Source organism: Mandrillus leucophaeus, unplaced genomic scaffold (genome assembly GCF_000951045.1).
Source record: "Mandrillus leucophaeus isolate KB7577 unplaced genomic scaffold, Mleu.le_1.0 Scaffold62, whole genome shotgun sequence".
NCBI lineage: Eukaryota > Metazoa > Chordata > Mammalia > Primates > Cercopithecidae > Mandrillus > Mandrillus leucophaeus.
In genome coordinates, this window is record NW_012106697.1 from 6,541,150 (window position 1) to 6,548,733 (window position 7,584).

At 43.0% G+C, this 7,584-nt stretch overlaps 1 protein-coding gene across 2 annotated transcripts in view; it reads right to left on the minus strand.

Moving 5' to 3' along the window:
• SORBS2 (sorbin and SH3 domain containing 2) overlaps positions 1-6,462 on the minus strand; it is a 403,159-nt gene extending 396,697 nt beyond the window's left edge. For both annotated transcript variants that reach the window (XM_012000190.1, XM_012000189.1), the window contains exon 1: positions 5,942-6,462. The gene's annotated coding sequence lies outside the window, so the exon portion shown is untranslated. The remainder of the gene's footprint in view (positions 1-5,941) is intronic.
• Between the last annotated feature and the right edge of the window lie 1,122 nt (positions 6,463-7,584).

Sequence of the window (7,584 nt, forward strand, 5' to 3'; positions counted from 1 at the left end):
AAAAAAAAAAAAAAAAAAGAATATTTTGAGAATGAATTTTTAAAGTAACACTGGGCTACAGCTCAACACTCGAGCAATTTTTGATAGTGAATTAGGAAGTAATCCTAGACCTGATGAATACAATGGAATTAGAGGCCGATGAAGTATAAAATCTCGGGGAGGCTGCAGTCTGGGGAGACGGTCATGGTCATGGTTTGGCCACAGTTGATGGAAGAGGAGACCAGAGTGGGTTAGAGAACCTCTATATTCTGTGCAGGTTGAGGGTTTGGAGGCAATTTTCGCAAGTTCCCTCACAGAGTTTCTTTATTCAAACATTTACCTAGAATTCACGTGTACTCAAGAGTGATGGATGCCCCGTCCAGGATTCCAGCAACGATTTTTTTAAATGCATATTTGGAGCCTTAATACAAGACCGTGCTGGGAACAATATTTTAATTTTTAACACACATTTGGACCTGTTGAGAGTCTCTGTTTTAACAATGTTGCCCTTGTTTCCTCTAAGAACAGGCTGAATGTTCCTTAGAGAGACACTTTGGAAATCGCGCTATGGCCTTCACGGTGGATATCTGTTCTTTTGGGGTTGGGGGAAGGAACTTGAATGTCTCTGTGAACAGAATAGGAATGGAATAGGGTTCCCAGATGGTTCCAGAGGAAGCTGAATGTTCACTGAATGAACCCCTATCAGTACTTCCCCTGTGCCACTGCTAGGAAAAATACTGGCAGAGTTTAAAGCAAGGAAGGAAGGATGGAATGTAAGACGGATTGATTCACAGGTCAGAAACCCAGATGCTACCTGCAAATGATCCCTCAATGACATCATACTCAACAAAACAAGACAAATGTTTTCGGAATCCTTCCAGCGCAGCACAACTTCATTGTTTTTCATTACTTGCCTTAACAGGATTTAGAATCGCACAGTCCCAGCTGTTAACAGGTATGTACCATCACGCTACCACTTCGGGCACATCAGGGAAAACATGCACTTGGCTTCCTTTCTCAGATCATACAAGCATTTTGAAAAGACGTGAGAGGAGTTTAAGAAATTGTGGAGGGTAAAACAGGACTAGCCTCCCATGTCTGACAAATGGCCGTGTTCTCTGAAGACTAGCGTGGGATCCATCACCCTGCCTCATCATAGAGGTCCTTCCTCTGGCCCAGCTCACTGCCCTGGCACTGCTGTCCTGTCATCTCTGCCCTTCATCCCTCTTAGAAACCAACCCCCACTTCCCAGTAGGTGGCAGACACTTCGGGTGTCCTTTGCACCTGTTCTCAACAACCCTCCCTGCCATTGCACGTTCTGGATTTGGCTCCTACACTAATGAATGAGAGTAACCTGTTATTTTATCAGTGTGGACTTGTCAGACTTGCTTGGGCATAAACACAATTCCCTGGTATCAGCAGTACCATAAGGTGCCAGGATCCACTGACCTAAGTTTGCTGAGAGATGCTGAACAAAGGTAAATTTTCCTAATTTGCAGATTGTATTGTGAAGTCAAATTGAGACTATTAATTTGGCCACTTTTCCCTTTGTGTAACTTAGGCAGCTTGGTAGCTCAATGTGCATGTATCAGTGAGCTTCTTGGGAAATAAATCGTGTTAGTGAGTTAAACAAATACTTATGCAATATTTTCTATGTGACAGGCATTTTGCTAGCTAGGCAATCATAAATTAGAAGACCAACTCTATTCTTTATTTGGAAGAATTCCAATCTGGTAAAGGAAACAAACATCCCCAAAATTATAAAAAGATGACAGAATATCAAAAGTGGTAGAAGATTAAAATAGCTTCTTTTTTTTTTTTTTTTTTTTTGATAGAGTCTCACTCTGTCGCCAGGCTGGAGTGCAATGGCAAGATCTCAGCTCACCGCAACCTCCACCTCCCAGGTTGACACCATCCTCCTGCCTCAGACTCCCGAGTAGCTGGGATTACAGGCACATGCCACCACTTCTGGCTAATTTTTGTTGTGTTTTTAGTAGAGACAGGGTTTCAACGTGTTGGCCAGGCTGGTCTCAAACTCTTGACCTCAAGTGATAAACCAGCCTCGGCCTCCCAAAGTGCTAGGATTATAGGTGTGAGCCACCAAGTCCAGCAAAATAGCTTTTTATAGTGTCACTTCATCCCCAGGTGTTTGCATTTCAGTGGGATTAAAGGTGGTACTGAGGCCTGGGCTAGTGGGTAGAGGTCACCTGAGAACATTGGGGCCCTCCCATTGCCCAAGCCTGGGCAGTGCCCTGAGTATTTGGTCCTCAAGTAGCATGCAACCCTCTCTAGATTTAATCACTTCTAAGCCCTAAAGGTGGGAGTATATGGGATTCATTTCAAGTCTGAGAAAATCAAGGCATGCAGTGCAGTTCTCTTGAATAGGGAGAGTCTGGAGGGTTGCACAAATTTGAAAATTATTCCTGCTCAGGGGCTGTATCATTCTGTGTTGAGATCAAAGTCCGGCATGTATGCAGACAGCATGAATTTTGAAGCAAGCCATTCCTCACATTATCTCCTCACATTCTGCCTTCTCCTGGCAAAAAATAAAAAATGTTGTTCTGTCCCTTACATTTGATTTCTTTTTCCTCTCATTTATTCCCCTTCAAACCAATAAACAAATTCTTCCTACCAACAGCATGAGTCACCACTCATAGCAAACATCCTCACAGGTGGCCAAGAAAAAGAAAATGTGTGTGTGTCACGTTCCCATTAAGGTTGCAGCCTGAACTTCAAACTTCATTTTGGCCCACGGTCCACCTGTAGGTTCCTAGTCAGCCTGGTCTCCCCGTGGGCATTTATTAAGTTACATTGGTCTCTTCAAGTGTTTCCCAGGCCGGGCGCAGTGGCTCACGCCTGTAATCCCAGCACTCTTGGAGGCCGAGGCGGGTGGATCACCTGAGGTCAGGAGTTCAAGACCAGCCTGGCCAACATAGTGAAACCCTGTCTGTACTAAAAACACAAAAATCAGCCAGGTGCAGTGGCACACACCTGAATCCCAGCTACTCGGGAGGCTGATGCAGGAGAATCCTTTCAACCCAGGTGGCGGAGGTTGTAGCGAGCCGAGATCACGCCATTGCACTCCAAACATATATATATATATGTTTCCCAGACTCCAATCAGCCCTTCCTCTCTCACTGGCATCATTTTGGTCCAGTATTCCCATCCTTCCTTTTGAAAAATCTCTCTTCTACTGAGCATTTCCCACCAGCCTCCATGCTCACATCCCACCAGGACGCCAAGGTGGGATCACGTGTTAAAGTGTACTTCCCCAGGCTGTTTGCATTTGTATAGGCTTCAAAGCATTAAATCCAAGGCAATACTCTGAAAAGGTAGAAGTCTCAACGTCAGCTGAGAGATGAAAGAGACTGGAGAGAGTGAGGACAGAGACAAAGACACTAATAAGGGCCTTTCTGTTGCCGCCTCTGTAGCCAGGCCCTCTTCTCAGGAGTAATCATGTCAACTCCATCATCCCCAGTGAGGTGGGAATCGATTTTATCACACCTTTATAATTACACCCTTCTTGTATTTATGTGAACTGCTTATAATTATGTGGATTTCTTACAACTCACATAAGCCGCCCAAGTAGGGCCCATCTACCCGGTGTGGGCAGGGAGTAGGCGCAGAGCTGGGCTTTCTGCCAGGTCTGTGCGTGTCCAAGGCCAGCCTTGGTCCATTATCTCATGCCTGGAGGACATCCTCGAGGGAGACGGCCTTTCTTTGGCTTTAATCCATTCCCTAAGTTAACTCGTCTCTTGCTGTCCTCAAATGTGTTATTGATGCTAACTTTATTTTTAAAGATTATAATCTGCCTGTTCTTTTTATTCTTGCTTTACTAGAAATAGATTTTATGTATCTCAGGTATAAGGACACTTCTTATAGTCCAAGATATTCTCCTTCTGTACTCTCTTCTGCAGAATAACACCCACTCTACCTTCCCATTGCCATTCATCGAGGTTGCTAACAGACTCCCTGTGACCATCTGATTCATGGGTTAATTCACCTTCTCAAAAGCAATGCCTTTTAAACATAGAAATAAGTAAGACAATAATCTCACATACATTTTAAAAAATCTTATTTTTATCTTACAGTTGATTTTTAAATCTTAAAAGTTTGAATTTTAACTTTGTATTATTTTGTTAGTGAGTTATATTACATGTAAATAAATGGCTTTTTAAATATTAGATGTACCTTTTCATCTTACTTGCTTATAATATTTTACAAATAAAATTATGTACATTGCAAATATTTTGAGAAACAAAATCACAAATTGTATCATATGCCAGCATAATCGGTGATGTCACAGAGGCAAAGTGTGTTTTCACTCACCAGACCATAATTAGTAAACAAATGAATAATGAACGAATAAATGAAGCATCTCTTATTGTGTCGCACTCATTATTTTCAAATGTTGGCTATTAAAGAGAGATAACGCTAGGCCGGGCGCAGTGGCTCACACCTGTAATCCCAGCACTTTGGGAGGCCAAGGCAGGCAGATCACAAGGTCAGGAGTTCGAGACAAAACTGGCCAACATGGTGAAACCCCATCTCTACTAAAAAATACAAAAATTAGCAGGATGTGGAGGTGGGCGCCTGTAATCCCAGCTACTCAGGAGTCTGAGGCAGGAGAATCGCTTGAACCAGATAAGTGGCAGTGAGCAGAGACCTTGCCATTGCACTCCAGCCTGACCAACAAGAGCAAAACTCCATCTCAAAAAAAAAAAAACAAAAACCCAATACCACCAGCCTAGCAATTTAGAAACTATAATCAATGCTGTAAAAGGTCCCTTCTTTTAAAAAAAAGTAACTACACAAAGCATCTGCATGACTTATAAGAGCTTCCACAAATATACCATAAAAGATTCGCCCTGATAATTTGCAGTGACATTTAACATCTCTATGGGCCATGTTTCTTAGAGATCCCTAGAAAATGAAGCAGGGCACTGTTTGCATTCACTTCTGCTCCCTGAGAAAACACTTTCTCTCCACTTCACTCAAGCCATCATTCATAACCCAGTGATGTGTGATGTCACTTGTCCCACAGAGGATAATGAACAACTTCCCGGGGAAATCTTTCCATATGACTAACAATTTAATGTCTTAGACAGAAACTGAATCTTGCCTACTGTATAGATAAACAACTGTGTTAGTTTAACTGTATGGCACATGATGAAAGTCTCTGGTATAGCTATTCCTACTAACAGATAACTGATGGGGCCAAGAGACAAAAGAAGGAACTCACTCTCAGAAATAAACGCTCCACAAAGCAATCTCATGCCTCACCTAATGCAATATGTTTCTCATGGGTCTTTTGTTACTCTAACATATTAAATTATCCTTCCAATTACCTTGGCAACTGAAACAAGAGCGCCTAACACGCTGATGACTTTTGGACGAGCACACCAGCTGTCAGTTATAAATGATAATTAAGGCATCTTAATTATTAAGCACAGTGAAAATATGCAGTGTTCATTTTTTGTAAAACTTGTGTCCTAAGTACAGAAGAATCCTCATACCAACCAAATGTTCTTTCTCTACCTTTGATCAGCAATTTGGCCCTTTTTCTCTCTGAGGCTGATAAATTGCAGCAACCTTTGAGATACTAGACCCTCCACCCCCACCCCAGGGCTTCCCCCAGGTCTCCCGAGTTATAAAGGTAGCAGAATGTGAAGGTTGAAAGCTGCATTTGTAACCAGCTTACCTTCCGAACAACAGCAAGAGTAACAAAGAACCCATCCTAATAAAAGGTCTGTCTGTGCACAGTCAGCTTAAGCAATGTAAAGTGTTGCTTTATTCTGCTTAGTAGCTTCTCCCCTAGAGGTTAACCGTTTTAAAGCTGGCACTCAGCCTGAGAACAGGAACAAAGCATTACTAGGAAGCAGTGATCTTCCTCCAGAATCAGCAATCTCTGCTTTCCGTAATTCTTAAGAAATATAGAAACTCAATGAAAAGGAAGTGATACCTTTGGATGGGCACATTCCAGCACGGGAAAATCGCTGTCTCGTCGGCTGCCGTGCAGAATGAGTTGCTTGGGCAGGTATTCCTCTATTCTCTGCTCCCGGGTCTGCCTGGTCGCTGCAGCCAGCCTAGGGAGCGTTCACAACATGTGTGTGGTGTTCATCCGCTATAAAAGGAGACTAACCAGCTCAGCTTGGCGCTGCTCGCCTGGAGGCATCAGATCTTTGGACCCTCCCCATCTGATTGGCTGCTTCCCAATCTAGCCCAGCTCCTCCGCCTTAACCTTCTGCTGCGTTCAATATATTTTCCCTCGGGATACAGTCGGAGAAGTGCTGATTAGGGAATCAGTGGCAGGTTAAATTGAGCTGGCTTTAAAAATCAGTGACATGATTTTCTATGAACATGTCTAACGTTTAATTTTCCAAAGTTCTACGTAATCCACCAGGAGAGACCTAATAAAAGGGATATGATTTAACAGGAGCGGCTTCATGATTCTTCCCTGAAAATACCTGGAGTTGAATGCATGCATAACACACTGCTGAAGTGATCAGGTGGCTTTTTGCAGCGCGGCGTGTTTGTAATAATCAACCTTAAATCAAAACAGATGGGGATGACAGAATCTATTAAGAGGCTTATTAAAAATGCCAGAAGATGTATTTGAAGAAGGCTACTGAAGCCATCTCGAGAAAGTGTTATAAATCATTTACACAAAATGCTCTTATGACATTTATGGTTGATTTTAGATAGCTCTGATAATAAAAAACGTAAAGACCAATGACAGACAAAAAGGTAAAGCCTGCCTTAGCATCTCTAGAAGACAAGTAACAGAAAGAAAAATCAAATCTTTTACTCTATGAAAATAGTGAAACGAGAAAAGAACAAAAGTACACCTTCATCATCTCCTGTCTATGTACTGGATTCAATTTGGTCAAGGACCTAGAACAGGGTATTGAAAAGTCCCCACTAGGGTTTTGTTTTGTTCGTTCTGTTTTGTTGTTGTTGTTGTTGTTGTTTGTTTGGAGACCGAGTTTTGCTCTGCTGCCCAGGCTGGAGTGCAGTGGTGTGACCTCCATGCACTACCTCCTCCGCTTCCCAGGTTCAAGCAATTCTCCTGCCTCAGCCTCCCGAGCAGCTGGGATTACAGGCACCTGCCACCACACCCGGCTAATTTTTGCATTTTTAGTAGAGATGGAGTTTCACTGTGTTGGCCAGGCTGGTCTTGAACTCCTGACCTCAGGTGATCCACGTGCCTCGACCTCCCAAAGTGCTGGGATTACCGGCATAAGCCACCACACCCAGTTTTGTTTTGTTTTTTCAAAATGAGAGGCATCAAATGGAAGATGGTAAATTGATCACTTACATTTAACCCTGTCTCCCTCACAAAGCCCCACTCAAATGACAATAAAGTTTTTATTTTAAGAACCATAAACCCACAAGGACAAAGAAAATAGGAGAAAACAGCAACCCGATTTAGAAAAAGAAAGCAGATGGGTGAGTGGTAGCTGGACAGAGAGAGCTGGATCCCAAACGAGCAATGGGGAGAGTCAAGAAGCAGCAGCATTTCCAAGTCAGCGGCCCCAATATGCTCTGGAATTGGCAGAGATGAAAATGGGGCTAACAACGGCAGGTGTCCTGACTGCCCATCAT